At 44.1% G+C, this 12,725-nt stretch overlaps 1 long non-coding RNA gene across 3 annotated transcripts; it reads right to left on the bottom strand.

Annotated features, from left to right (window-relative positions):
* Nucleotides 1–11: 11 nt before the first annotated feature.
* LOC122417141 (uncharacterized) lies at nt 12–12,689 on the bottom strand. Of its 3 annotated transcripts, XR_006262237.1 has the most exons (5): nt 12,296–12,689; nt 10,551–10,769; nt 9,815–10,034; nt 1,727–1,877; nt 12–1,578 (listed from the first exon to the last, which is right to left on the bottom strand). It is a non-coding gene; the product is annotated as an uncharacterized lncRNA (long non-coding RNA). The 3 variants fall into 3 exon arrangements; XR_006262238.1 differs by lacking the exons at nt 12–1,578; nt 1,727–1,877 and adding an exon at nt 8,925–9,329; XR_006262236.1 differs by lacking the exons at nt 12–1,578; nt 1,727–1,877 and having other exon boundaries at nt 9,680–10,034.
* Between the last annotated feature and the right edge of the window lie 36 nt (nt 12,690–12,725).

Below are 12,725 nucleotides of genomic sequence, written 5' to 3'. Positions count from 1 at the left end.
GGGGTAAGTCATAAAGAATTCGCGAACGAGAGCCTCCAAACGAAAAGCAAAAAAGACAAAACTCCGGAATATATATTCAGATGCGTTTTTCGACGCCTCTCCGGCCAGCCGAGCATTCTGGTCGCTCACTCGCTTCCTCTGCTTCCTTCGGGCGAGGCCAAAGACGCCGAAATAAATTTACATAGTAATGTCTGAACAGTGCGCACTTTCGAGATAGGCAAAGAACGTAAAATCATCGGAGAAATATAAATTTCATAACATTCGCCCTTAAAAATGTGCATTTTATGCAATTCGATGAAAAAAAGAATGGAGAAAATGGTATTTTCTGAAAAGAGCCTTGCGAGAGGAAAGTTCCTTCGGCAAATGCGGCTCGTGTGAAAATCGGTTGAAACGAGATTTAAATGAATTGAACTCTCGTGAACTTGGTTAATAACAATTGTTTTGAAAAGTTGAAGAATTTTAGGGCGATTGCAGTGTGATCAAAGCGCCGGGAAGTTGAGGGATTAAGCTTTTTTCATGTCCGTAAACGGAATGGTTACAACGCTCAACGAAGAAAGCCGTCTAAGATAACAATTATTTTAATGCTTTGGTACCTCCGGGAATTTATTTCTAGCGAGAGTAATGGATTAATCCTAGATTAAAATTCCAACTGAGCTCCTCGCGGCTTCTCAGGAGAGAAAGAACGATGGAGACCGAGCTCGCTGAATTTTGTTGCGAATTCTCAACACACGAAAATAGAGACTTACAGGGCTTTTCGATTCGACAAAACAAAATTCGTTTCTTTGGGATCCTGAATTTTGAGGTTTCGGAGACGAAAGTTTTGGGAAATTAACGACGGGAATAAAACTATGAAATTAATCATTAAAAAATTCCACGGGCTGGAAATCGTCCAGAGAAAAGCGTGTGGAATTTGAAGCCAGTGCATGAGTCGTAGCTAAAAATGAGAGCGCAAAAACCCTCGAATTTACGAAAATTACGAAGGGCATTTTGAAATAAAAAATGATTGACGCGATGCCCGCAAATAGAAACGAATGTGATTTCGAGGTGGCTGTAGTTTTGGTTGTAATTTTAGGTGGTAGGGGAGGAAAACGTTCATCCACGATTCCACTGCTGTCCCAAAAATTCAGCAGTTTCGTAGAACATGTTTCCAAAGTCCGCAACGAAAAAAGGAGATTCTGCCTGTTTTTGAGCCGCGTTTCCTCGCCCCATGCTGGTTGAAGAGTCTCGAATGAAAGCGGCCTAAAAAATGAGGAAAAACTTGTTAAAACGATTAAAAAAGAAGGACGTAAAAAACATTCTCTAGCACGAGGGATTAAAACGTCCTGAAGATAAAATTTCTGACGATGCTGTACGGACACTAGCAGTTACAAGATGAACACAAAAAACCCTTCGCTCATTCAACAGAGTTTCAACGCGTTAAATGAGAGATTCTTCCAGCAGTTATGAGACGAAGTAGATTGAGCAAGGAAGGCCTCATAGGCGAGCTTTAAAAGCTCAAAAAAGAGGAGTCCCAAAACGTCCCGTGCTCCGATTCCTCGGTGCTTTTTTCCTCGCCTTCGGGGTCCTTTTGGTAAGAATCTGCAACAGCGTAGGATCGTGTCCAATTCGTTGCACTTGAGTTTAAAAATCCAAAATTGCTTTTTTCAGTCTCATCGATTCGCGAAACTAGCAAATGGTTCCGGAAAATAATTTGAATAGTGAGAGATTTAGAAAATCAAGTTTTTACCCTTTTGGCATTTTGCACTCTGTTCCCATCAGGTGTGGAAGCTTGCACGCAGTTCAAATGGAAGATGCATTTGGCCGGATGTTCTTCTGGCACCCATTCTATTGTTGGCTACTTCGAAATACCTTTCGTTCTCCTCGAGTCGTTTGTATTTCTGTAAAGGAAGTAAAAAATAAAAATAAGAAAAAAGAGCACAAGATCCGCGAACACATGTACGTGTAGGACTGAAATAATAATGTGAGTGATGGGCTTCTGTTGACCTGTGCAGTTGGGCATAGGTGAAAGGGCCAAATGTTCGCTCTTAAAATCAACTCCATGTACTTTTAGAATCTCGTTTTCTCCTACCTCCGTTCGACGCCCGCGCAGATGAGATAAGAGAGAGAGAGAGAGAGAGAGAGAGAGAGAGAGAGAGAGAGAGAGAGAGAGAGAGAGAGAGAGAGTCAGGGGATTACACTCCAATATGGACCTATGGATACTGAATTCTTCAAATATTCATGTCTATCGGTCTTTTCTCTTACCTTTCTATCTCCCTCGCTCTATTTTCCTCACTTCCGTCCTTCTTCCCCCCGTTTTATGCTTTATTTCTGGCATTGTTCGTTTGATTTTTCTTTCCCTTTACTCTTCATACCTCTCCCTTGATCTCTTACTTTAAGGGTCCTTCAATTTCGCTTGGTTTTCACTCTTCTGACTTTTCCTTCCATTTTCCCTTCCCCCCAATCTAATTTAATCTAATCGCTTTTTCTCTCTCTCTCTCTCTGCTGCTGCAGCCATTACCTTTTCACCTCTCAAAATTAGATTGCTCTAGAGAGTTTCCGGAGCCTTAACGGCTGCACTAGTTTCCGTGGAGCATCGCCGCATGCCTCTTTTCGTTCGTGCAGCAATATTGTTTCTCCATAGACTCGCGGGGGAGACCCGAGCCGATAAACGGCTGGAAATATATCGAGAAACAAAAGGCCCCAAATTCGGGGGTTAAACTGCAAAATTCGCGCCGTTCTTGCACCATTGCGATTTATATGTGCGCGCGCGCGTGTGCGTGTAATTCAGCGGGTCGAATTAACCGATGAAAAAAGAGGGAAGAACCGCGGGAGAACATTTCCGATGCATCAAAATAAAAATGATATTTTTCACAGAGAGAATTTCCGATGCGGAGGATCCTCTCATGGATTTCACGATTAACACATTTCGTCTTCGTACCCCTTTCCTCATGCATACTTACCATCTCATCAATATTTCTCAACGAGATTCTCCTCTTCCATTATGACTTTTCGATACTTTGTGAATTCCGGCAAAGTCCATTCATGACTTTTTACGAGAGTGAAAGTTTCGATATCGATGCATCCTGCGGACGCGCAGGTTTCGAGATGAAATTTCCGAGCACATTGCGCCATATGAAATATGTATGTTTGTTGTTTTTTTCCTCCGCTCTTGAAACCCTATAAAAAAAAGCGAATTTTTATAACAATATTTGCATTTCGTATGGGGCTCGAGTCCGGAATTGAATTTCGTTATTTTTCCTCGGTTCTGTGTGACGCGCTTCGGGCGATTCCGAGTGAAAAGTGTCTCCGGAATCGGTGAGAGAATCGAAAGTTCAAACCGAATCTGTTGAACGCGGTCGGAGGGTTTGTCAGACCCGATAATATCAAAGGAAGCGCGCGAGGTAAATTGACGTGAAAGCACGGAGCGGAGGAAGGTCCGATTACACGTGAAATTCCCCACGTAAATATATACGAGGCGAGCGGCATCGAGGCGCGGAAGCGCGCAGAGGACTCGGGGACAGCAACCGGTACAGGGAGAGAAGGCGAAGGGCCGCGGGGCACGGCGGGGAGGCAGCAGAGACGTCTCGTTGCTGCGAGCTTCCGCTCGCATGTGTGCCTCTGAAAAGCGCGATTGTGGGGAGGCTGGGAGGGACCGAGAGGGTTGAAGGGAAAGGCGAAAACGGGGAAAAAAGATAAATTCCACAGCGCGAAAAGTGAACGCGCGGTGGACGGAAGGGAGTAAGGGGAGAAGCGTGTGAGGCGCGAAAACGAGGAGTTTGGAAGGAGGAGCTGTGGATTTTCGCACTCCACTTTTCCACCCAGCCTTCAAACTTATTTCCCCATCTCCCTGGCTTTATGAATTCATTAGAGTCCCCGGAGTCGTTCAAGGTCGTTCGAAACCCTGTGCAGTTGCTTTTCCACCGAAGTCGCGACTCGCTGCTTTCCCAGCATCGATTCAGTCGCTCGCAGCTCCGCCATGCACTCTTTCAAGACGAGCGAGAAATCGGGCCTTTCGAGTGGCGCGAGACCGAATCGATTTGACCGGTAAAAAACTGATGCAACGATACGAGCAGCGTCGGAGTGTGTAGAGGAAAAATTTCATTATTTTTGACCAACTATTTCGCGAGCAGGCATTGTCGGAAGAAATGGCTCCTGGCGAAGGTAGACGCCGATGGAAAAAGGGGCTATTCGTCGCGTGCCTTCCACCGGCCGCCCCTCCGACCCTCTCCTCGCTCTTTCCGCGCGTTGCTTTTCTTTTTCCTTTCCTTCCCTCATTCTTCTCCCTTTCGTTGAGGAAAAGCTCTTCTTTTGTCGTACATCGGCGTGCAGACCTCGAGATGATGCAGTAGGTTGTACACGTACGAGGGCGCCCGTGATATATGGAGTTTCAGTTGCGCGAGAGGAGCAGCACGAGCACCGGGGAAGCGGGGCGGCATTGGAAAACGCTAGGGCGTCACGTTGCTCGCGTCGTGCATCGCCGACGATGTAGTTGCATCACGTCCGACAACGCGCGCGATGTCTGTATGTATGGGCGATTCCGTATGAGAGGGCGCGTCTCTCTTTTTCGGTAACAAGCTTTTGGAGCATTCGATTTGTTCCGGAAAAATGGAATCTTGGCTGGATCAGGATTCGTGGCACGGAATAAAAAATAAAGAGCAAGAGTGCGCTGCGGGGAGATTCATTTTGAGTTTCCACTTTATTTTCTTCATCGGCGTATAAATTGTTGGGCATCCTCGAGTGAAAATAACTCTCGCATGGAAATAAAATACACGCGCACGCCCGCGCAGCCTCGTCAAAAGCCTTTTTTCGGAGGAACGAAACTTCCGACTTGACGTTAGCTCGCCCATGGAAACACGAAGAAACCGACCAGCCACCCTGGGTCGTGTTCAACTCCAGCGGTTTTTTCACCGCACCGAGAAGAGTGTTCCCAACAGTTTATTCATCCAAGCACCTATACATGTACACAAAGCTCTCATCCAATTGCTCTCGTTCTTCTTTCCTCTACTTACTTTTTCCACCTTTTTCTTATCTTTCTCTTATGTGTGCCTGTAGATGTTTTATCCACCTGAGGGAGCTAGAAGAGAAAATTACGCAATACCTCGAGTTCATCCTCCTTCTATCTCCCTCTCTCCTCGTCTCTTTCCCGCTTCTTCCATTTCATTTATTAACCTCGTTCCATAAGCAGGCGATTTTAATTATCGAACTCGATGATTCTCCAAACTCTGGCGAAGCATTCTTCATGAGATAACAGCCTCTTTTTCTTTCGAAATTTTCCACGAGACTCGAGATCGCATTGTTGCAATTACTCGATTCTTCGAATTTTTTTGGGACTCCAAAGTAATTTAATGGAATTGCGGAATTAAACGGAAGTACGAAGAAATCCTTATTCGCATAGATTTTTCAAAAATCTTATCAATCGAAAAACGTGTAAAAGTCACAAGAAAACGGACACTCCGACGTCTGCTTAAGCTGGAGCTACTCGAAGAATTTTTTTATAAAAAGTCAAATTAAAGAGCTAAATATTTAAACAAAATGAATTGAGATGATTCGACCATGATTTCATCGTGGGGCTCCACGGAGCTTCGTTCATTTCTCCACGAATATGGTGGATCCAACAAAAAGTTATTTGACCGAATGTCTCTTCTGATTGCAGCTCCGAAAGCAGAGTCCGAGCCATTATTCTGCGAGAGTATCGAAGTAAAGATATTTAATTATGAGAGGCAATGGACCTGGTGCACAGGAGAATAAAATGTCGCTCTGGGAGCCACCAACGCACGTAGCACTAATCATTTAGTGCCTAGTATATCAGGGACATAACAGAGGAAACATATTTGTATGGAATATTATCTGGAGCAATAAAGCCCATTGGAGGAGCTATTGAAGCAACGAGGGTCATTGGCGAAGTAGAAGATAGTTACGTATAGTTACGTACGCTCGACAGAGAACATCAGCGGAGCGGGACAAGATCGTTGAAGAGCGGAACGTCGGGGAGGGGCTCGGATTGTTGAGTCGTAACTATAGCAGCTTCGTGCTAATCTCATATTTCCAACAAGAAGGCTTACCGAACGCTCTCCTGGTCCAGCAACGCACATAAACCTAAGAGACCGAACCAGGTGGTCCATGAAATGCAAACTGACTCGTCAAGACGCGATGCTCGGAGATGCGTTTACTTGTGGTTTGTGTTATTTCGACTTAGATTCCAAACGTCATGGAAATCTTCGTTCACAAACAATCTCTATGGAAAGGTTTACAGATGAGTAGTTTTGACGAGCTTGTTTGGGGCTGTACCATTAAATGACGGAAAGCGAGGATTGAGAGAGTAATCAGAAGATTTTGAGGGTCGTTGGACCTCGGATTCTCGCCGACGCTATTCGTCGACTGAGTTTTTCGACACAAAAGAAATCAGTTCAATTGGACAACGATTAGTCGATCACTCTGCACTTGGCAATTCGATTTTTCAAACGTTTAACGAAGTAAAAAAACGTCACAAACTCGGGTGAAGCAATCTCCTGATTTTTTTCCTTTTGAAAAACAACCACGTGAGTTTACTGTCGAAGTTGGTGCATTTATGCTTCGGAAATGCTCCACGTGTGTGTATGTGTGTGTGCATGTATATAATATAATTGGCTGTCTTTCTGTCGGATTTCTCGCGTACACGTAATGGTACACGTTTATACCGCCGTCAACTGCAAGCTGTAAACCGCGAGATAGCCGAGGTAACATAGAACCTTGGCGAGAGGGTCAGTTAGACTTGTGCATCGGAACTTTACTCACTACAGTTAAGCCTTAGTTATTGGGAGTCGCAGCAGCAACTGCGTGCTCGCGTGGTTCAACGTCACTCGGGGAGTTCGTTGTGAATTGACGACTCCGAGCGATTTACTCTCGGAAATATTTTTGATTTTGGCTTTCGACGACTCCAGGCAACGATCGACTCGAGGCATCCGCGATCCCTCAAACCCGGTGTGAAACTTCCACTGTACCCAAATGCATTTGAACACGTATACGCCGATGGGTCGTTCTATGCATCCAAACAGTGGTTTGAGCACACAGAACGGAAGGATGCGAGTGTATAACAAGTAGAGACCGATGTCCACAAATTTCGGAGTGCTCGTGTCCGGCGCAGCAAGTCGTAAAAACGTTGCGAAGCAAATTCCCTTGGATCCGAGCACGTGGCACATGGAAATCGTGTACTTAAGCGACGTTGAAGAGCCCGGAGTGCTGTTTACTCACTGCCTTCTTAAATTTCCTTCCAGCTTCCGATAGTTTACTCGAATCGTCGATGTTCCGAGAGCCTTGAGGAATGGCGACCGATTCCTTGCATCAGAACGCTGAATTTTGTTGTTTTCTTGGTGAATTATCTCGAAAGAGTGAGCGGAACCAGCCAAATTGCTTCCCTCGCTCATGAATACAAAGATTCTCTTTCCAAACGACTTCCATCGCGGGACGAAGAGATTCTCGATGAAAATATCCGGGCACCCTGTATACAAAGATATGGATAAAAGAATTGACGTCACAATTCGATAAAATTCGATACAGAGAGAAGAAAAGAAACGTGGAAAAAAGGATGGGCCAGAAGGAAAAGAAGAAGAAGAAGAAGAAGAAGCTGAGAGGACATTCGATTATCCGCTTCAATGCAAAGCCATTGTATGGATTTACTGATAACCCGTATAAGAAACTTCTCCTTTAACCTCGCCTCTTAACTCTTCCGGTTGCCTGCACCATCGCCCATCATCCCCCGGAGCCAAAACCCATTCCCCAAAATTTCCTTTCTTTCTTCCACTTTTTCGATCTCTTTCCCTCCCTCCTTTGTGACCCAACATCGCGGAATGGTAACCATCTGTATCCATCCACTTTACACTTGGCTTGAGAAGTCATTCTGCACTTCGAATAAAGGATTCGATGCAAATGAAATATCGAAGTAATCAAATGTGAGCAACGGTTTGAGCAAACACGAAAAATATTGCGAAGGAAAATGACGATTTCGGCCACCAAAATCGCCGTTTTCTCGACTCGAATTCCATGAAAGTCCATCGAATACTTTCAACGACGAAAAGAGTTAAATCAACTTCTCAAATTAAGAACGACGATCCAGGAGTCTTCGAAATAAGAGAATTCTCTTTTCGAACGAGTATCACTGTGTTGAGTGAATTTTCCTCAGGGATGTGAGAGTTTTCACTCCTCGTTGCTTCCTCGATCGTTGCGCGTCTCACCGATGAGACGATCCGGTGCTTTATGTGTACCGCCAGGTCCGAGTACCTTACTCAAGCTCGACGAGGCTCACCGCGGCTGTATTGACATACTATTATATCGAGGACGAAGTGCACTGTGTATCCAGGCCCTTGGGAGAGTGCGCTTGTAACGGAAAAGTGGGAATTGCACCGCGGAAAAAGGTCTTGGAACTGGGAGCAAAACCACTCGCAGCCTCCAACCTTTTATCTTCTTTATTTTAGGATTTTTCTTTCTCTTTCGAGCCCTTTGACGGGTACTCGAAGCTTCACGTAAATGCCAACTTCCGTTTCAATTACGAAACATCGCGTCAAGTTAATCGAGACAGCTGATTAATCGGGCGGAGAGATTGAAAAACATGAAGGAATTATTGATTCCCTTCCACCTGGGAGCGATGAAGCTCCGCCGTTCATCGCTCTCCAGCGCAATGTTATGAAAACGTGAAACTCGTACTTTTTACTAATATTAGTATGATTGTTGCCGAATGGATTTTCAGATCGTCTCGAGAGTGACTTTTCACGGAATTCATTATTCACTAAGCAAACGCGAAAGCTCCTCGCAGCGACTCAAAGTCGGATTTATGTCTCTATATCTGCATTCGGATTAAGCCGAGCGTATCGTGATAATGGACGAGTTCATGTATACATATGCATGTCTAAACATATACTTGCACGTGTACACTGAATTTCCGGGTGTGTGTTTGAGCACCGGCGATGAGCTATAGCGGCTGCAATATCAAAGAGAATCTGTCTCTACTCCTCGCGCGCTCTGCTGCCCTTTCGCGTTCAGAAACGAAAATGTTGATATTCGGAATACCGGAAAAGTTGGACGGAGGCTTGCGTATGTTTCTTCAAAAATCGCTTTCTTCACCAATTTCGAATAATTCCGTTTTGGAGCACGTGCAATGTGCACACGGTTTTGTAACGATTCTTCCATTCTGTAACGAAACTTTCCACTCCATCCGGGTTTACTGCAACGTTTTAACAAAACTTGTTGATTTTCCGAACGTTGGGCACCCAATTTGGCGCAGGAAGCAGAATTTTCCTCGAATTTTCCTCACTGGATGCATCTGCTCGTCGGAACGATCAACGATTCGTCAACTCCGTGATTGAGATCGAAGCAGCCTGAAAGTATGCGTGAGTAAATAAATAATTTTCGTTTTTCGAACCAACTGTTCGACTGGGTCGATTCAGTTGTTCCGGGTACGATGAACCTGCATGTTTTAATTGAATAAACAAAACCGTTCAGGTTTGAGTGCGAAAAAATGATCGAATCTACAGGATTTTCGCGCACAACAATGGACTCGATTGAATGAGCAAATATTTTTTTAAATCTGCGAGAGCGAAATTGCCGGAGATCAAAATTTGGAAGTATCAACCTGCAATTTAGCATGCGTGCTTTCATGAAATTGGCACTTTACCGGGTTCTCCGCACGTTTTTTATCATCCAAATGAAAAAAATGTACTTTCAATGACAAGAATCTTTGTTTATGCGTTAAAAAAGGAGGCAGGATCATGATTTATTTTTGACAAAGCTTCTCTCTCTCTCTCTCTCTCTGCGTTGTTTGCTCGGAGGTATTTTTCTCGGTGTACGAAACGTGAGAACGTACAGAGCTGGTGCGCTCGAGGCAGCGTGGAAAAGCACACAGCGCGGAATAAAATCCCGTATGAAAATTGCAAATGTATTAAATCCAGCGTTGCCAGGAAAACTCGACGAGGCTGGGGAGCCCTTCGAGGTTCATCGACGAGCAGTTTTTTGCTCCTCGAGGTGCTGCTGCTCCCTTTCCCAGGTCCCGTGCTGGATTCTCCTTTTCTCGACGACGTACGAGCCTGAATATTGGGGCAATTAAAGAGACAAATGAGTGATTGGCATTGCCGAGAGTTGCTCGAACGAATCGAGCGAAAAGGGGGAGGGAACGAAAGATAATCTTGGACTTTTGGGGGGTTGGAAGCATCGTGGGATCGCCGAGGAACAATAATACGAGAAATCATTTTCTCTCTGAGACTCAATCGGCATGAATTATTCCCTGGAGAGTGCGGCGTGCAGTTTTTCAAGTTTTTCAAGGATCAGCCGAGTCTTGTGCTGGGAAAGCACGTAGAGGAGAGCAAGCGAGAAGAGCACGACTCGTATACACGAGTGCTCTTGAAATATTTACCGGAATGGCGAGATGAGAGACCGCGAATAAGAGAGAGAGCGTGAGCGAGTCAGAGAGAAATCGTCGAAAAAATGGGAGATAAAAAAGTTAAAAGAGAGGAATAAAAAAAGAATGAGACGAAGAAAAATCGAGAGGAGGAGAAAAGAGCAGAATAAATAGGGAATGAAGATAGAAAAAAGGAGGAACTTACGTGAACGAGAAAGTGCTTCCTGATTCATGAAATAATATTGATGCCCAGGGTTTTCGAGGTACGATCGTTCTTGCAGGAATCGATGCTAACCGCGCGCGCCTCCTCCATTGGTGAAGCATTTTTCTCATATTTAACTTTTATGGGTAACACGCCACCAAGAGTTTTCGACTCCTCTATCCAATGTATCCTTGTCTGCTGTCTCCTTGAAAGTTAATGTACCTAGGAATGGAGAAATTTCATTATTTTTTGCCTCTTCGAATTTCGATGAGTTTATTTGAATGGAAAAATTAAATTTTATTCCGAAAGAGCGAATCTCCTGCCGCACGAGGAGCTTCTCTTACAAAGAACATATTTTTCATTCATAAAAGTTCGCTCACCGATTTATTTTCGTTTGAATATCTCAGCAAGAACGAATTGAAAAATAATTAATTAGCAATACTCCACTTTTAGTGGAGAGACGCCGCTGCTGCGCCTTGCAAGAAAACGCTTCAACGTTTGCAATATTTAATCCGCACCGAAAGGTCCGAGTTTATCTCCGGGCATCGTTTATTCACGCGAAGACCGAAATATTTCACTGCATCGGACACCGCTAGGATGCCCAGCCTCGCACAAAGCTGCACGAGAAGAAAGACGTACACACCACTTTCCGTAATACCTGCGTTTATCAATGACCGAGGCTCTCATTTATTTACACGGTTTTTATCCTCTCGCCTAACATTTCAAACATCCTGACCTTCCGAAATTCAAAATTCAGCTACTGACGTTTTTTCGTCGATCAGAAAGCCCATTGTACATTGCCTGTGCCTTTTGTGCGCGAATTTTTGCATGGGATATTCCGTCCGTCGAGGAATGTCAGGAAAAAAGGAATTTTTTTAATGAAATATTGTTTTCCAGGTTAGCGGTGTGTTTTCGGGATTGATTGTCGAGAATCGGAGAGTTAATGCTGCCGAGAAGGGTTTCCTGAAGTTTTGAAATTCGTGTTCCACTCGGAGTTAAAATTCTATAGCCTATTGTGTTGAGAGAGAGAGAGAGAGAGAGAGAGAGAGAGAAGAGAACAATATGTCAGCGGCCATTTTGGTTTCTGGAGACGCAAATTATTACGCATATTGTTGGGCAACGTGACATCCTTTACAAGTTTCCGGAAGACACGCCGTATTAATAATACGTTGGAACGTTATGGCGCTGAACATAAGCGACGTAATAACCCTCGTTTTCTCCTGCCCTTTATCCCACCCCACTCGTTCTTCGAGCGATTAGCTATTCGCATTGAAAATTCTACATCGGATGTAATTTGCTTCGAAAATGTCACTGCAAATTACTCCTATTATCAATCTTCAGTCATCGCCCAATGGAACCCAATTATATTCGAGATGTCGAGCCGAGACACGAATTAGCAGTTTGTCATCGAAATTATTGTTCGTATATATAAGTATACGGACTTGTCGTATTAATCAGAATCCAGGTCGTGCAGAAATATTGCTTTTAAAAGTGAACGAATCATTGTATGGAAACGATGACCGAGGCGCGTTATGTGTCATACGAGATTTCTTATTTTCAAATTTTGGGTTTTGTGACGTGTAATTGTCGCGAAAAACATGGTGGAGACTGGAATGTTTGTACGGAACTTTACTGGACTCGTAGACTTGAAAAAACAGTTTTCAATTATTTCTCTTGATGAACTGTTTACACGACGAAACAGGTTGGGTAGAGTATCTGATTTTAGAGTATGTTTTTACGATTTTTACCTTCTTTTCGTTGGTTCTTGTTGTGAGATGATCCGTCAATCCAATCCGGAAATATCGTAATTGATACGTATACTGATGCACAAAACACAACATAAAAACACTTGACACGTACAAACGGACAAATACGTTTGTTTCTTATTCGTTTTTAGAATGGTTTATTCGATAGACAATAAAACTGTTTGCCGTGTGACCAGAATAAATGATTTCACCATATGACGATTGGATACACACGTTTATCAACAAAGAAAGCATTGCTCGAGTCCTTTGTTTACATTAGTGTTGCTCGTTTTTTCCCTCCAAATATTCAGTCCGATTATTTGATTGGAGGGAGATTTGTATAAAGGAGCAAATCACAGCTCGCGTTACATGAGTATACGACACTGATTGTGCAGGCTGAGCACGTCGAGTCCGTCCGGCGACTTGCGCGCCA

The sequence above is a fragment of the Venturia canescens genome, chromosome 10, assembly GCF_019457755.1.
Source record: "Venturia canescens isolate UGA chromosome 10, ASM1945775v1, whole genome shotgun sequence".
NCBI lineage: Eukaryota > Metazoa > Arthropoda > Insecta > Hymenoptera > Ichneumonidae > Venturia > Venturia canescens.
Note: the sequence above shows the minus strand (reverse complement) of the source record. Positions and strands in the feature narration are given on the sequence as shown.